We start from the raw sequence: 17,762 nt of genomic DNA, 5'->3' as shown, positions 1-17,762 counted from the left end.
CAGAACCACGTCATTGGTGATTGGTGAGAGAAACTGAATTAATTTATATTGCTGGATCTGCCGCTGTGCATTTAATTTCCATTGATTGATTGATTGAAGAATATATTAGACGTTTGCAATAGGAAAAGGTAAAGTTTCATGACAGTACAAATCACTGGTACAAGGTCAACTAAAAGTATGTGTGTGCGTGCTTATTAGGTTTATCCAGCGTGCTTGCCTTGTACACAGTCTGCTGTTCATTGTTGATCATTTTTGTAAAAAAAAGAAAAAAAAAAAAGTTAATGAGCCACCCAACCTGACCCAAAAATCACACCAAAACCCGAGAAAATGTCATATTATTGAACAGTCATCCAAACCGGCTTCGCACGCGCGCGGGAGTGGGGGGGGGGGGGGGGGGGGGGGGGGAGATCTCGCCTAGAGCGCCGATTAGCCGGCCCTGAGTGGGGTGGCTTTATAAACATTAAGGATGTCCATAATTACAACACCAGAGGCAGCGCTACAGATCACTTCCAACCCAGAGTCAAAACCAACAAAGGGTCAAACTCGTTTTTCTGCTCTACCACCAAAATGTGGAAAGCCTTACCGAAGGCCATAAAGGAGTGTGGATCACTAGCATCCTTTAAAATTGCCCTGAAAAACCACTTACAGGCAGCAGCCGTTCGCAACTGGTAAAAAAACTAACCTAGCCCAACCCTACCCTCCCCTGCCCCTTCTTTGTATATACTTACTGTTTGTTTAGACTTAGGCCTACTGTTTTCTTTTTTTGTTCTATCATGAAACTGTACCTTTTCCTATGCAAACTTCTAATAAAGTCTTCAATCAATCGATCAATCAAAAGTTAGGACCCAGTTAAAGTTAGGACCCAGTTAGGACCCTGTTATCTAAATTAATAATGAAGTTAAATAAATATGGATCTATAAATCCATAACCAAAATAAGACAAGAGACGAGCCAAAGGACTATATCTTAAATTGATGTATTTGAAGAGAGTCAGACAAGGAAGACAGACAGTGAGCGTACCATCCTAGTGGTAGCTTTGCTAATTCTCTCTCTTCCAAGATGGAAGTTAACATGCAGTATATAAAGAGTACAGTTATAACAGTATAAGCATGTGTGCAGGAGATAGGGGGGATGGGGGGGATTAACACCCCCACTTTTTTTGGGTGGAGGGGATATCCCCCCCAGTCAAAAAGTCTGGATTAAAACTCTTTTTCCCCCAATAATAATAATTATTATTATTATGTTTATCATTTGTGTTTAAAAACTTAAAATTACTGCTGGAATAAAACCAATGAGCGATACAATTTAAATAATTGAGGGTCCCTATATTATATACTCACCCCTTATAAAGCTAAAATGGTTTCTCCTGCTTTCACGTTGTTTTGAGACCTATAGTAGCTTTGCGGTTTGTGTGTCCGCTTGCATCATGTTATGGTTGTGAAACTTAGGTGTGCTATAAAGGATAATTATGATCATCTGAAGTAAATGGAAAAGTCTTTTCATTGGTCCTGCAAACATAATATCAACTCTCAGGTTCTGTTCGCCCCACCCTCCCCCGGTCCTGACTGTAAAGCAGCTTCTTCAGCACACAACAGCATGCATTGAACAGAGACAGGGAGAAAAAAGAAAAAGAAAAAAGACTGCAAACATAAGATCAACTTTCAGGTTCTGTTCGCTCCACCCTCCCCCGGCTTCTTCCACACACAACAGCATTGAACAGAGACAGGGAGAGAGAGAAAAAAAGACGTAATGTAACATAGAGCAGCATGTTTCATTACTGTAAACTGAGAGGAGAGCTTGACTGTTTACACTCAAGGAAGCAGCTGATGTCTGTGGGTAAGCATGCAACAGAAAATCTTCTCCCCTCTTCCTTCTTCCTTCTTTATCCAACACCATTAAGCAATAAGCATGGATAACGTTTTAAGCACAAACGCAAGTGTTTCGAACGAAACACCTCTTTGCTAAGTGACATGATCAGTTGATCACAATCACATCACGTTATGAATGTATGTAGGTTCCCAAATTGTGAAAAGTGAAAAATGGTTTGGTTTGTTGCAACAATGACTAGTTATCTAAAGTATGGTAATAGTGTCAAGTAGTGTGAGGATTAATGTTAGAGTGTTTGTGTTTGAGCGCCTCAGTGCGGCCGCTGCAGAGTTCATGTGCAACCTCTTCCAGAGAGATAGATGGAGATACTAGAAACTAAACTGCTGGATGTCCCTAGTAATAACAATAATTGTATAATATCCCATCATCTATCTAGTAGTCATATGATTATGTCATACAAAATTAACAATCTAGGCATCACAATATTTTTGTTTCAGTCAGTCACAGTATTATTGTTTTGTGAACTCCCAAAATGTTCACAGGATCTTGCTGTAGATTAAACGCACTGACTGACTTTGCTGTTAAAACAATGTATGTGCATACACACAGTACACACAAGAATGTCATGTTATGCCATTCTCATATAGCCTTATATGATCTAGCCTGTTATACAGTAGATGTATTCTCAGATCATTATAGCCAACCCTTGTTTTCCATAGCTTAGCTAACTAGCCAAAGTTCTGATTGCATGCAGACTCATTTTTGCATGTAGGCTAATCATTTTCATACTTCACCCAATCTGAATAGTCATATACTGCTTATTTTTCCTCCTATTCTATTTCCTATATGCTTCACTCCTCATGTGCATTTGCTTGAGCACTGCTGCTATTGATTAGTGATTGTATATTCTGCACAACACCTGCACATATTTAAGCTGCTACTAAAAATACAATGTAGTGTTTTATTGTTATACTGTTTTATATTGGCTTGCATGGGAGGCTGGGCTCAAGTCAGAGTTCTGGTGTCTCATTCACTTGCTGGTGATGATGGTGGTCTGCACTTTTTATTTCATGGGTGGATTATACTGCATTAATAATACAGTAGCTGTATCTGAGTGTGCATGTAATGGATGATTATGTGTAGTGATCATGGTTAGATCAAGCTAGAATTCCTGGACTTTGTTTCAAGAGCTAGCATTGTCAAATTGTTACACCAGACACCACATGTTTGTTTATAGCCTGCTTAGGCTACAATAGTAAAACTAAAAGAGTGAGAAAAAATGGTAAATGGTGTTACAATTTGACAAATAAGGTGAACATGATTGCTGAGGCGATCACGGCTACTGTATCATTGTGAGACATGTCATTCAAACAGTAACAAAGTGTTCCCGGTTGGCCGGTTCTCCGCTTGCATGGGGGGGCCCATACAGATTTCTGGCCTAGAGGCCCAGAATTGCTAGTGACAGGCAGGCAGTGGCCTGCCTGCCTTGAAATCTGCGTAAAACAACTGTGTAATTCAGCTCAAGTGGAGGGGATATGTCCCCCCCTCCTCGGGGCAAAAGTGGGGGGGATATCACCAAAAGTGGGGGGGATACCCCAAAATTTTACGCGCGCGCACATACCTCCCAGATATGTCCCCTTCACTTTTAAAATGCCTCCTGCGCCCCTGAGTATAAGTCATGGGACTCATTGATTCGTTCCCAGATCATAACAAGGAAGACAGTGACACGTAGTGTTGGTAACTTTCCACTAGTGACATACAGTATATCATGATTTCGTAGTCAGGGCAACCAAAGTTACTATGACCTGTAATCTATTAGCCTGAGCTTACAGTATCCGACCAAAATGTGGTCTCCTATACTGTAAGTTCAGTTCATAATATATCCTTATATGGTCATATGAGCCTTATACACAAACAATAGAATTATGTATCATAATTCTACCCTAACAATCTACCCTTTTATTTCATATGACCTCCACATTAAACATTTTATCAGGGTAATAATATGAAGACTTTAATAATATTTAGAAATTAAAATTTCGAAAAGGACTGTAATTTTGTTTAAGGGAACTGTAATAAATCCTTAGAGTTAAAGAAACATGACACCAATGAAAATATTTCATCATTTTTACAGATGAATGAAGACAGAATTAAAATTGAATAAACAAATAAAAATAAAGAATAAAGAATGAAAACAAATAAAAGATGAATTAAAAAGTCCATAAGTCCAATGATCGGATGACGATGGTGGTGGGGCATGGAGAGACGTGGGAGGAGGACATGCAGAAGCTGTGGGTTTCTTCTGGGTCGTCTTCTTCTTTCAGGTAGTTCCTACGGGGCAGAGAACCTGTGGCCAGTTTACTCGTTCAAAACAATTTAATTCTTCAGGTAGTGTTTGTACTACATGGCATAACTTCAACAGTGCAACAGAAACTCACCGACCAGGCACGATATGACTCGTGCCTCTGCGGTGGAATGGTACACGCACTGTCCTGGCCTCAGGTCTGGTGGTTCGTCTGCACCCCGCCTCAGTCGTGGTTGTTTTCCGGTGACCCGATTCTCCTTCCCCACAATCTGCAGTCCTCTCTCCGTCCAGTCTCATGCCCATGAAACAGAAATATTTCAAATTAAGTTTCAAATAAATCTTAAATCAATGAAAAACCAAATTAAATCAATTAAAATTAAATCAAAATTAAAATATATTAAACCTTAAACACTCCCCTTTTGGCACAGGTTGTGACATAAATAATTTCAATTCTTTAAATATTCAATTTAAAAAACAATGAGGGCTATAAGGGGTAGTGAGTTACTAGACACTAGCTGAATTCCAATCCGAAGGGTTTGCACTTTGAAGTGCGCATTTGAAGGGCTATGACGTCACTGGTCACAGATCTACAAGCTCACAATGCGTCGCAACGCAACGCATTGTGAGCTTGTAGATTGCTATTTGGCGCGGCCCAGTGACGTCATAGCCCTTCAAATGCGCACTTCAAAGTGCGAACCCTTCGGATTGGAATTCAGCTAATGTGTCTAGTACCAGTAAGACGCCTTAAGGGCGAGAAGCGACCTTGTGTCCTTCTCAGCAATGGGGTCTAAAGGTTGTTATGGTAACCAGGGAACAAGAAGTTCTAAACAAGAGATTTATGGGTAATGAAGTTTTTCATAACAGTAACAGAACAGAACAATTTAAACAAAATACTTTAGACAGTAAACAATCAGAATGTTGATGAAAATAAGGGAATGTTGATATTAACTGAAAGATAGAAGAAGAGAAGGTCGAACCCTTTCTCACAACAGATATCACACAAAAACAGAACAGTGGCCTTGAAGGCTGCAGGTGGTTACACACAGTCATACATACGCACACACCTCAACAGGCATGAATCACAGTCAACACGCGCGCTCACGCACACACTCACATGAGAGTGGGGGAGAGGGAGTGAAAGAGATAAGGGTCAAAGCGACATTCACGCACACACAGGGGCATGCACGCACTCACATATACAGTATTGGAACGGCACGCACACGTTGACGAAGAGAGGGGGGGGGGGGGGGGGGGGGTTTGAGCTCACACACTCCACCTCATACCCCCGCACGCACATGCATGCACGCACGCACACATACAACAAACTCATACTCACAGAATCCATTCTCACAGAATAGTCATCAGAAAAATAAATTACAATTATACTCAGACACAGCCAGAAGCCTCTGGGAGGTAAAAATCTTAACGTTACAATAGTTTAAATTAATTTAGGCATCTATAATTTGAGTTAGTTATTCTTAGTCTTAAATCTTAACTTTAATTTCTCAGAGATATTTTAAAACTTCTTAAAAGTACTTAATATTACAGAAAACAGAACTGGTCCATAGTCAAAGATAAAATATTGCTTCTCACTTTCCAATGGCTTGGCGCAAAGCCATGAAACTGAGAGACCCAAATAAACACAGTATTATCGGTACAGTGAACATAACAGTAACAAACTGACAAATACTGACCATAGGGTCCAGAAAAAGCTATAACCACAACTGACTAGATGTACTCGTTAAATTCAGGCTGACTAGAAGTACTCGCCCTAGGTTATAAGCAGTGTTGGGAAGAACGCCGTTACTTGTAACGGCGTTACGTAACGAAACTACTTTTCTCGGTAACTAATCACGCAACTCGTTACCTTTCCCATTTCAATAACGCCGTTCTAGTTACTGTGGTGAAATGTGCTCCATTACCGTTACAAGCGTCCCCAGCTGTCACGATGGTTGTGTGAGAAAAGAGAGAGAGAGAGAGAGAGAGAGAGAGAGAGAGAGAGAGACAGAGAGAGAGAAAGGTGCGAGAGAGAAGAGAGAGAGAGAGAGAGAGAGAGAGAGAGAGAGAGAGAGAGAGAGAGAGAGAGAGAGAGAGAGAGAGAGAGAGCCCCTGTGTCAGTTTTCCAAAAATAAATAAATAATGACTCACGGAGTTGCAAGTATCCACACCAGGAGCTCATTAAAGTTGTACCATGTAACTTTTTTTATAAAACAAATCTTAAAATTGTCCTAACTGTTAAATCGCTAAAGTTTTAGAACACCCACTCCGTTATTTTCAGCTTCTGAAGCCTTCTCTTTATATGTTTTCTATGATCCTGGCCGTGGACCGGATTTCGCGCCAAAATGACGTAATCTGCATCATCTGTATACGTTGTGTATACGTTGCCCAATCACATCGCCGATCATGCACACATGGTACACTACCGGCCAATCACAGCGCATCTTGAAGTGGGGTCGCCATATTTGTAGTCGCCCGTGTGTCTCTTTACTCAAAAGGTAATCTCGCCTACCAGGCAGGGTGAAGTAGTCCGTTTCTCCGGAATGCCTGAACGCACAGGAACCAGGGACCCCTCTAAAGATAGCTCTCGGCGTTGTGGAGGCAGACGCGGGGGTGTGAAGGTACGAAAAACGGGCGAAAGACGCGAACTCGACCGCGGTTTGCTATAGGGCTACTGACCACTAGTTGAGCATCTTACACAGTATAGCTTTAAGTAATTTCCAGTCCGAACAAAATACTCCGTGATTGTTGATAACAGATCTTCTTGCAATCATTAGCTAGCATCCTTAAATCCTTATGTATAACTGCCTAAACTTTTGTTTAGTTTAGTATTCCTTGCGACAGATCTCCCCTCCTCTCTGTGTCCACACGTGAAGCAAAATGACATGAGGTATTTTTCCCCCTTGAGATCTAATGGAAGGCATCAAAAAAGCGATATAAGGTATTTATTTTTCCTTGAAAAGAATGAAAGGCAGAAAATACTGTAATCTGTCTGAATCGATTTTTTTAACTCTAATTTACTTTAAAAAAATACTTGTATTTACTTACTTATATAATAGAAATATTTTTAGTTAAATAAACTGAAATCTTTAAATGTTATAATTAGTTTTCCTGTTCTTTTTTCACATTAACATCACCATTAAATCCTATTGTTTAGTATTACAATGCCATTGGCGACGATATTTGCATATAAATACCCCCCACAGAGAATGACATTCACACCTCCCAGAGAAGTTGAAATTCCAGCTTCTTTTAATTCCTCACTAAAACATAAGTAAAATGCCTGTAATATTTTTTTTCGTGATCCTTAGAATGTCTAGAACATGCATGTACAAATGTCCAAAATGCAAATTAGAACATGATTTATGATTTATGGCTATAAAACCTTACAAAAACATTTTTAATTTTTTTAAATAAAAATTTCCTGTGATTAGGACTCCTACAACACCATCTGATTTTTTATTTTATTTTTTTGGGCCAGTAGAAATTAATTCGGGCCTTGCAGGGCTAAAAAAGAAAAAAAAAAGTGTAACTGACTTTTTCCAAAATGCTTCGTTTTGATTATTATTTTTTTTAACCCTCTAAGGCCCGCATTAAGAAATACTTGAAATAAAAAATTGAAAAAAATCAGATGGTGTTGTAGGAGTCCTATTAAAGCTGATATAAGCATTTCTTGGGCCAGCTTGTCAGAATTTTACTGTCACTTTTTTTATTTTTTTATTTTAGATTCAGATGGTTAGCAATGAAGTTTGCAGCGACAAAAAAAATCGAGTCTCTCGGTTGCCTGTAGGGGCCGCAGTCTGCCTCCAAAGCAGAGAGCTGCTGGGCTAAACCACCACGTGATTGGTTCGTTGCCGTTTAAAATCACCGCGCCGCGGTACAAACTACCTCTCTCGATTGGCTACCGAGTCGACTCTTTCGATTGGCTACGTCGGTTGTCAATCATTTTAAGCCCCACAGGCCGACGCCTCATTCTCCAATGAGGTTTGAAAACCACCGGTTTGAAAAACAGAAGAAGAAGAACATACTACGCATGCGCTCCCAACGGCTGTTTACGTCACTGCTCATAGTTTACTCTGTGCTGTGGTCGTTTTGCGCTCTGAGAGACAAAACAAACAAAGACAAACTTAAAAAAAGAACTTGCTTTTTGTGAAGAGAATGGCGGATTGGGATAAGAAACGTCCCCGTCCCATTCTACCACTCCCCACAACGGCAAACACCGCAAAGGCGGCAAAGAAAAAGAAGGCGGTGGTGGAGAAGGAAACCAACAGAGCTCGTGATAAAACACGAATCAACATCGGTGCTGCTCATGGACGATGGAGGGATCTCAGAGACTCCAAAGGTCTCAAAACCGATGCTGAACTTGCTCTGTTGCTCCTGGACAGGTAGGCTTTTCACTTGCTCTATTTTATTTGTTTCCTGTGTTGGTGTAGTAGAAGTTACAGCACTGCTCTTTTGTCTACTAGCTTACCATGCTAATGTTAGCTTCGTGGTGTGCATAGGACTCTGTACAAATTGACCCAAATGTACACTTGTCAGAGTTACATTTACATGGATTACAATATAAAAGGGGGTCCCAGAGATAACCAGGGTCTGCAGCCAATGCATGTCAAACTGGGGTCCTTGAAATTAAAATGGTTGAGAACTGCTAGAGCTAGAGCCCTAAAAAACCTCTCTGATTTGAGGGACCCTTACATATCTTTTCAAACGGGGGTCCACGGGCTAAGACGTGTCAATTTGGGGGTCCTTGACATAAAAAAGTTTGAGAACCACTGGTCAAATATGCTATTATTCTAATGATAACGTTAGTGCTTTCATGCACATAACCTACTTTCTACAGTTTCTAGAGAGTAGAGCAGTGGTTTCAAAACTTTTTAGCCCGTGACCCAAAAGAAAAATCAGACAATCGCCCAAGAACCAAACTAGTGAACATGCATAGCAGATCTTCAAGATCAGAAACAGCAGATCTGCAAGCTCACAACGTGTCACGTTGCTCCGCGTTGAGAGCTTGTAGATCGGCTATTTTCACTACTTTATTATTATAGCCTATTTTATTCATGGAATTTCTTAGATGTGTTTGTTTCTTGTTAAAAAACTGTTACATTTCTAAAAAAATAAATCATATTTCAAAAGGTTTTACATCTTTTGAAATAATTATTTTTTCTGGAGTCTAGACCAGGGGTTCCCAAACTTTTTTGGCTTGGACCCCTGGACTGCCATCACGGCACCCCATGGTGCCCCTTCGCCCACTTTGAAAACCCCTGGTCTAGACCCATGAAAATTGGTCTGTGACCCACAAATGGGTCCCGACCCACTGTTTGGGAGTGTTCTAGAGTGTGCCCTCTGCTTAGTCGTTTAGCATGTATATCCGCTGAAATGGCCCACAAATAATGTTGCTATATTTGTGTGTTATTGTAGCTACATGAATGAGGAGTCATCCGCATCAACGCCCAAAAAGCGCCTTCCTACACCCCCCGCCCCCCCTGTTTCCAGCATCTATGCCGGGTCTCTGGCTGACAGGTGAGTGTGCATGAATTACTATCGCTGTAACTTTCTTTGCCTACTGAAATGCATGTCTAACTGTCTTCACTAGCTTACATTGCCTTAGTGAAAAAAAATGTCATGTTTCATGTCACTGTAATGTATGGTTAAATAAATATAAATCAAAGTGGGAATTCAAGCTCTCAAGCCACTAAACCTACAAAGCATTTTCAATTCTCACATGCAATCCTGTGACATTTCCATGTAGTAATGTTGTAGGGATAAGTAGGATAGAAAACCGTCGATCTATGTTATCTGTTATTTCTCATTTTTGATATTGATATATTCAAAATATTAAAACATGCATGTTGATAGAATTATTGCTAAGAAGTATAGTTGCAGCCTCGCTATGCTTTGCCCTTAGAGAACACACTTTCCTCCTATAACAATGGTTTCTGATCATTTTCTAAAAAACGTGTTGCCTTCATTACAGAGTTGATGACTTTCTGCCAGAGGCTGGTGTTGAGGTACCAGGCTGTAGCAGTGTGGAGACGCCTGGGATCCTGGCTGCAAGGTAGAGCCATTGAGCAGGGCCAAAACCATTATTATGAAGCTGATTGTCATTGTATATGATCATAGCCTAGTATCATCATCATCATCATAGCCAAGGGTTTTGAGGATTCAAAAAAGTATTTTCCCAGCAGTTTTGAAACAGATGAGGACCTAAAACAAAAATTAATGTTACCTGTTGTGTCTATGCACAGTGGCAATGACTCATTCTATATACTGTATATATTCTCTACTTTTGTTTTTGACACTGCTGCTAAAGTTAAAAATGGTGGATAATGGTATATGCACATCACGTAATATTTTCAATAACAAAAAATATATTTTATATTGCTAGCATCTACATAGTTCAATAGATAGTTCATATAATGTTCTATGTTCTATGAACATAGTTCATAGATGTTCTATTGTCATTTTTATTTTCTTATTGTAGGAAGTCATTGGATTTTTGTGGCGCCATTGATGTGGAAGAGTTCAACAACATCAAAAATGCAACGTAAGCTGCAATGCATTGCATACATTTATATTTTGTCTTAATTTGTAGCTTGTCAAATTGTTCATAGTATTCTGTTGTCTGAGTAATAATTTCTGAACATTTCCTTCCATAGCATTGACTGGGAGGAGGAGGAAGATGAAGATGACGAGTCTTGGTGTCTGCTGGAGTCAGAGCCTGATAGTGAGGCAGAGTCTCTATCAGCATCATCTGGCGAGGAGGACGATGTTTACTCTGAGCCAGATGATAGCGACGATGAGGATTATGTTGCTCCCCTTCGTGTTCGGTAGGTTCCCATGCTATCCCATAACTGTTCTCAGTGAGGTGACACTCTCAGTTACAGCTGTTCTTAAATGTATGTGTTTTATTGTTTGATTTCTCATGGCTGATTTCTTTCCTAAAGGACTGGCGGTGCTCTGAAGTCAGGTGTCGACATCATGCAGTTCAAAACCATCACCATGGAGGAGACTGTCCATGATGATGTACCTGGAGAAGCGGATGAAGAGACGGATCAAGATGAAGAAGAGACGGAGGAAGAGACTCTGAAGAAGAAAGAAACTCCACTCCCAGACAAGATTGTCATCTCAACGCCAGAAGAAATAATTGGACATCCAGCATCCATAGCGTACCACGATAGTCTCAAACAGCTGGCTACCAGTCTTCTGCTACCTGTTGCCAGGTGCACAGAAAAGGACCCTGGGACGTCTACAGTGTGTGGGGCACTTGGACCATTTGGAGTCAGTGTGAGATCCAGAGGTACAGCAGCCATCGTTGAATGGGTACGTATTTCTAAATATAATCGTGAAATGCCTTTTTCTGTGTTGGGCACAGGCAAATCCGGTAAAGTCACACAAAAATATCAATGACAACTACTCTGCTTTCTATCCCATGTCTGTTTCTCAGACATGTCCATCTGGTCATACTGTCTGGAGTTGGTGTTCACAGCCCAAGCTGAAGTATGGAGTGAACGCTGGTGATTTCCTCCTGTCGTCCAACATCCTTCTCTCTGGCAACAACTACACGAAGGTACACCAAGACTCTTCTTCTTTCTTTTTTGACTGCTTGACTGGTGTGTTAGTCACCAGCCAAGTGTGGGGTGGCTCCGAGTAGATGACAGAGTACAGCATATTTCAATGGGCCCAGTGTACAAGATAGTAGATACACTACACCACTAAGATACCCATGTAAGGATGTTCACAATTGGAAAACTGGTTACAAACCTAGCCTAACCGTACCCTCACCCTGACCCTCCTATTGTAAATAACTTTATTTTGCACTTACACTTTTTTTTATCTAATGTGCTTTTCTGATAAATATCTACTGCATAGCACTGTGTTCTATCCGTCTGTCATTCAATGTTATGGGTTAAAGAGAAGCATCACAATGGACATACCTGAGTTTCCTTTTAGTAGTATCGATGAACTGTACTGTCATGAAACTGTACCTTTTCTTATGCAAAACCTCTACTAAATACATGTACTTCAATCCATTGATTCAGGTGGCTCTGCTGTTCAAATACATGAACATGCAGATTGTCAACAGCTCCACCTTCTTCAAACTCCAGGACCAATATTGTGTTGACACAATAAAGGACTTCTGGAGTAAGAAGAGAGAGCAGATTGTTGACCGACTGCGCTCAAAAGACCGTGTTGTGGCCCTGGGTGAGACGCATGCGCGCACACACACAAACACACATGTAGTCGTAACCAAATGTATTGGTCAGGAGTGCTGAAGAATTATGTAGGTTTTTTTTTCCCTTTATATAATTTTTTTATAATTACTATTCAAAGGTGATGGTCGGATGGACAGCCCGGGATTCTGCGCCCAGTATTGCTCCTACACGGCAATGGAGAATGACACCAAAGAGATCATCTCTTTGGTTGTTGTGGACAAGAGGGAGACAAAGAGGAACTCGGTGATCATGGAAAAGGAAGGATTCATCCGAACCTTTGACATGATCCGACAAGAGATGAATGTTGTTGAAGTGTGCACAGATGCTCACTCACAAATCTCTGCCCTCTTCAGTAAGTGATCGTTTGGGTTTCATTACAGTTTGAGAGATTGGCCCAGCAATCTATGTACTGTACTGCACTGACTACAGTAATTGATTTAATTGGGGACTTTTTTTATTTATTATGAAATATATATGTTTTACATAGGCCTGTTTTTGTCTTCCATACAAACAGACCCAGACAAGGGGGTGTACAAAGACCTCGACGTTCTCCACACCTTGGACATCTGGCATGGGTCCAAAAATCTGGGGAAGAAGATACACGCAGTATGTTTATTAAATATTACGCGTGCGTGTGTGTGTCCGTGTGAGAGAGAGAGAGAGAGAGAGAGAACATACATTTGTTTCCCTTGTCTAGGAATACCTTGAACAAACAACCATTACTGATGTATTTTCTTTTTTTCTGTGTGCAGGCAGGTCTGGAGAAGGGATGCTCCATTCTCCTTCAGTGGCAGAAGGACATCTGTAACCACTTCTGGTTTTGCTGTAAAACGGCGTCTACCTACAATGAGTTCTTTGTAAGTTCTCTGAAAATCTTGGCCTTGGAATGTTTGAATCTACATCAATGTAATGTCTGTTACAGCTTGTGTGTACCGGTAATTTTATATTTTAGGGGTATACTCTTATGTTTTCATTTGTGCTTGAGAAGACAGTAGCAGTCAACTTCATTTGTGCTTTTCCATGTATAACTCAAGTAATGATGCCTTGCTGTTTTCCAGGACATGTGGAATGGACTTCTGCACCATGTGTCTGGTTTACACGAGTGGTTCTTCGGAGCCTGTCACCACATCCCTGACTATGTGGAAAGTGAGAAGGAGAAGATCCCTCCAAACAGCGTGGCCCACAACAGACTCAAAGACATCGTGCTCAACATCCGGTTTCTGAAGGATGTTCACAAGTACCTGACTTTCAGGTAAACCGTCAACATAGACTTAAATTCTACTTACAATGTCCCTTATGCTATACATATTTGACAGTGATTCTGAACTGTTGTACTGCTGTGCCTTGAGTAGTGATGTACAAAGAAAACAGAAGGTTAAACAATGTGTTGTTTCTGCTGGTCTCTCAGGTCTACCGCCGATTTGGAAAGTTTTCACAATCATATTTTAATGTATTGTGCAAAACGGTTCTGCTTCAGCCCTCCTGTGTACGAAGCTAGAAACCTGCTGGCAGCCTTGGACTACAACTACCATGTCCACAGGCCATACAAGTTGAAGGCGGATGGATCACCAGAGTATGTTGAAAGCACTTGTTCTATAGGGCAGGGTTTCTCAAAGTGGGTGCCACAGAATACTTTAACAATTATAATGGATCAATATTGACCCTCCATGATTATTAGGCCGGGTACACATTTTAGTGTATGGGAGGGGCTTACAGTACATGTACAGTATGTAGCAAAACTTTTGTTTTTGTTGGCTAATTTCTGATTTAGGCCTAACTATAGGTTAGGCCTAAATGGATTAAAACAGACTTGAGTTGCACTGTACTTGATGAGTTATTTTTCCACCTACCCAAACTCTCTTCACCAAAATAGCAGATCTACAAGCTCACAATGTGACACAAAAGTTGTTATTTATAGGGGTGCCCTCAGTCAAAGTTTGAGAACCACTACAATAGGGTTCCTAGGGACTGTTTACTGTTCTGAAGAATGTTTATCTACAAGTATTCTTTTTCTTGTATGTGTGCCAGTTACAGGAGGCTGCACAACAAGAAGTCCAGGAAGTGGAGTCTGTACCCCATGAAGGAGGTGAAGGACTACGGCTACATCTCTGAGCTACAGGCTGATATCCTGACCCGCAGACTGTCCTCCGGCAAAGGGATGGCACGGAAAACCACAACAAGGTCAAATGACGCCCGCCAGCTTGGCCTTCTTAGTGGTGACGTACCCCCATCCAAACAGACGTTGTTGGACACACAAGTCAGCCGAGGACTTGGTACGCCTTCTAGATTATGCATTATAACACACATAGGAAGTGATTTTCCATTTATATATATATTTATTATATTTTACTTGCAATGTGACTCGGAGGGCAATATTGTATTATTGTGTGTGTTACTTTAGCTAACACCTGATGCGTGAAAAATTACAAATTCATGTTCCTAATTCTAATTATGATTTTAATTCAACAGGCCATGGACTGGCATCCAGCAGAACCACAGGGACAATGCATCAGTAACAGACTCCAGGCAGAGAGAGACCCCTGGCTTCGTCTCTCAGAGAGAGACCCCTGGTTTTGTCTCAAGACAAACATCTGGTCTCCTTATTCACTTTTTCAGCATTATTTGCTTGTTCTTTCTTCACTGGACAAGGACACCCGCGAGGACAAGCTGAGAAAACCAAACAAGACCAACGACAGCCAGCCACGGCCAGACCGCCAGAGGCTAGCAACCTTCACGGTGTGCGATGGTGCCCCAGTAGCACAGCGGGGTACTTGTTTTAATCAAACAGGAAGGTAGCCTACTGTACAGCGTGGTTGTTTTTACAGGCACATTTCAATTTTGACCCGATTCTATAAGTGTCTTCTGAATCCTTCTAAGGTTTTTTGAAAAACCTGTGTTTCTATGTCAGCAATCTGGCCAGCCATTTTCAAAGAAAAGGTCCTTTTCACTTCAACTGGAGCTCAGTTAGTCTGTTCTTGAGACTACTATGTCAGTGGTTCTCAAACCATTTCATGTGAAGGACCCCCAACAAGATATTTATATGGCCACGGACCCCCATCTCAAAATATCTATGTCCAAAACCATTACTAGACCAGAGTCCGCAAAGCTCATGCCTCAGAGCCAAAGGAGCACTTTAAAACCCACTACCGCCATAGAAAGGTGTTGTAAAATATGCTATAAATATAAGGTGCTGGGAGTGAAAATTAGGAATATAATGTAGGGGTGCCTCGGATGAAAAAAATATTTATGGGATGCCCGAGCCAAGAAAGGTTTTGGAACCCCTGCTCTACTCTGTACATATTGTTTTATATTTTCTCTACTATGTACATATTGTTTTATATTGTCTCTACTCTGTATAGTTTTGTATATGTATTTGTGTTATAGTTGTGGCCGCTACTCTACAGGCAACACACTATTGTTTTCGCTGCGAAATGTCTTTGCCAGCAAAGTGAACCATGTGTCACTGTTGTCATGCTTCATTGTGCAGTGTGGTTGCCCAAACAGGGCATCATCTAGGAAGGGGGTCTTCAACAGGGGCTCCTCAGAGTTACTACAGGGGGTCCCCCAAATCTTTGTGTGATAAAAACTTTTTTCCTCTTTTATATTATCCACTTGAACTCTAGCGTCCATATTCAGAGAATCTGCGAGGCGTTGTGAGCTTGCAGATCGGCTATTTTTGGCAAAGAGCTTTGGTGTAGACTAGAGGGTGAGTGAAAGGTCAGGTTATGTATTGACGGTTCAAGTGGTTACATATCTGAGAACACAAATACATGATAATATATGATTGTGCTGTCAAACAATGGAACTACAGTACAGTATATCGAATCTATAAACATGTTGTGGGGGTCCATGCTTCGTCTCTCTCAACTAAGGGGTCCTTGGCCTGAAAACGTTGAAGACCCTTGATCTAGGAATCAGGTGGGTGTTAGACCAGTACTGAATCACTCCCTCAGGTCTAACAATAAAAAAATGACAATACTTGCCATAATCGCCTGTGTTTGTTTCTTTATTAGAATTATTCAAAGAACGCTGTCATGGTGGTGTCAAATGTAGCACTATCAATACTGTATACCTTTTATAATTGTGATATTATATTGCACTTGCTATTAGTCCATCCTCATGTCAGTTCTTGTTCAGACTACTGCTGCTGCTTATTCGTATATATGAAAAGTTTGAAAGAAAAAAAATCATCCAACAATGACTGAAACTGTACTTTGATCTCAATGGGGCTGTTTACATTTTTTGGGTTACATACAGAATACAAGTAATTATGCAGTCAGTGTGACAGATGACATTTATCTTATGATTAGTTATGCACTTGTCTTGTGTCCAACAGTAAAAATACAAGTGAAATACTGTGTGTGTGAAATACAAGTTTATTTTTTTTAAAACGGGGTGTTTTTGTCCAGCAGGGGTCAGTGTGTATAAGGAGGTCATGTTTTGGTCTCAAACAGGGAGGGCATCAATTGTACTGAATTGATTGAAAAAATGTCAAGACACAAAAATAAATCACTGGAACATGGTCAACTAAAAGGAGATCCTAGTAAGCTTTTCGGTTTATTTACACCAGAACCACTATGTATATCATACCATCAGATGGCTAGAACACAGTACTTTGCATAGGCTATCAACAAAAGAAAACAGGAAAATAAAAAATATATATTTACAGTGGAAAAGGGGAGGTAAGTATGCCCTTAGTCCAATACAAGTTTTGATTGTCTGGATATGGTCAAAACAAAACATGGTTGCCAGCTGATAAGCAGATTCTGTCAATGCATTTCAATGGGAATGGAGCAGATTCATTGAGAAATCTGGCATTTGCGGATTTCTCAAAACAATCTGTTCCATTCCCATTGAAATGCATTGTCAGAATCCGCTTATCAGCTGGCAACCATACTTTGATGTGACCGTGCCCTTACGGTACATAGATAAGTAAATATTTTCTCCCTAAAACAAGGTCTTCAACAGGGGGTCCTCAAAATCTGTGATAGAAACTTTTTTTTCCTTTTTTATATTCCATTTGAACCCTAGTGTTCATATTCTGAGAATGTTCTGTTGCCAAAAATAGCATACCTACAAGCTCTCAATGCCTGGCTATTTTTTCACAAAGGTTTGGTGTAGAGGGGGAAAAGAGCAGAGTAAGTACAGATTGTGAGTACGTTTCACGGTACACAGTGGTGAAATATCTTAAAACACACATTGACGTGAATCCAAAATAAAATATAATGCAATCTAATCTCTGAAAAGGTTGTGGGGGTCCCTGCTTCATCTCTCTCTCAACTAAGGGGTCCTTGACCTGAAAACGTTGAAGAACCCTGCCCTGAAATGCCCCAAACTTGGGAGAAACATTGACATGAATCAAAAATACACTGATGATTGTGCTGTTAAAGATGAAACTATAATGGAATCTCTGAAAAGGTA

The 17,762-nt window shown here is 40.6% G+C and overlaps 1 protein-coding gene across 1 annotated transcript in view; it reads left to right on the top strand.

Moving 5' to 3' along the window:
• The window catches only part of LOC308294967 (H-2 class II histocompatibility antigen, E-Q beta chain-like), a gene marked incomplete at both ends in the record, with an annotated part of 93,924 nt that overhangs the window by 33,936 nt on the left and 42,226 nt on the right, over nucleotides 1–17,762 (top strand). The gene's annotated exons all lie outside the window — the stretch shown is intronic.

The sequence above is a fragment of the Nannobrachium achirus genome (assembly GCF_963921795.1).
Source record: "Nannobrachium achirus genome assembly, chromosome: 12".
NCBI classification, from domain to species: Eukaryota; Metazoa; Chordata; class Actinopteri; order Myctophiformes; family Myctophidae; genus Nannobrachium; species Nannobrachium achirus.
The sequence above is the reverse complement of the archived record's forward strand: the minus strand, read 5'-3'. Positions and strand labels throughout refer to the sequence as shown.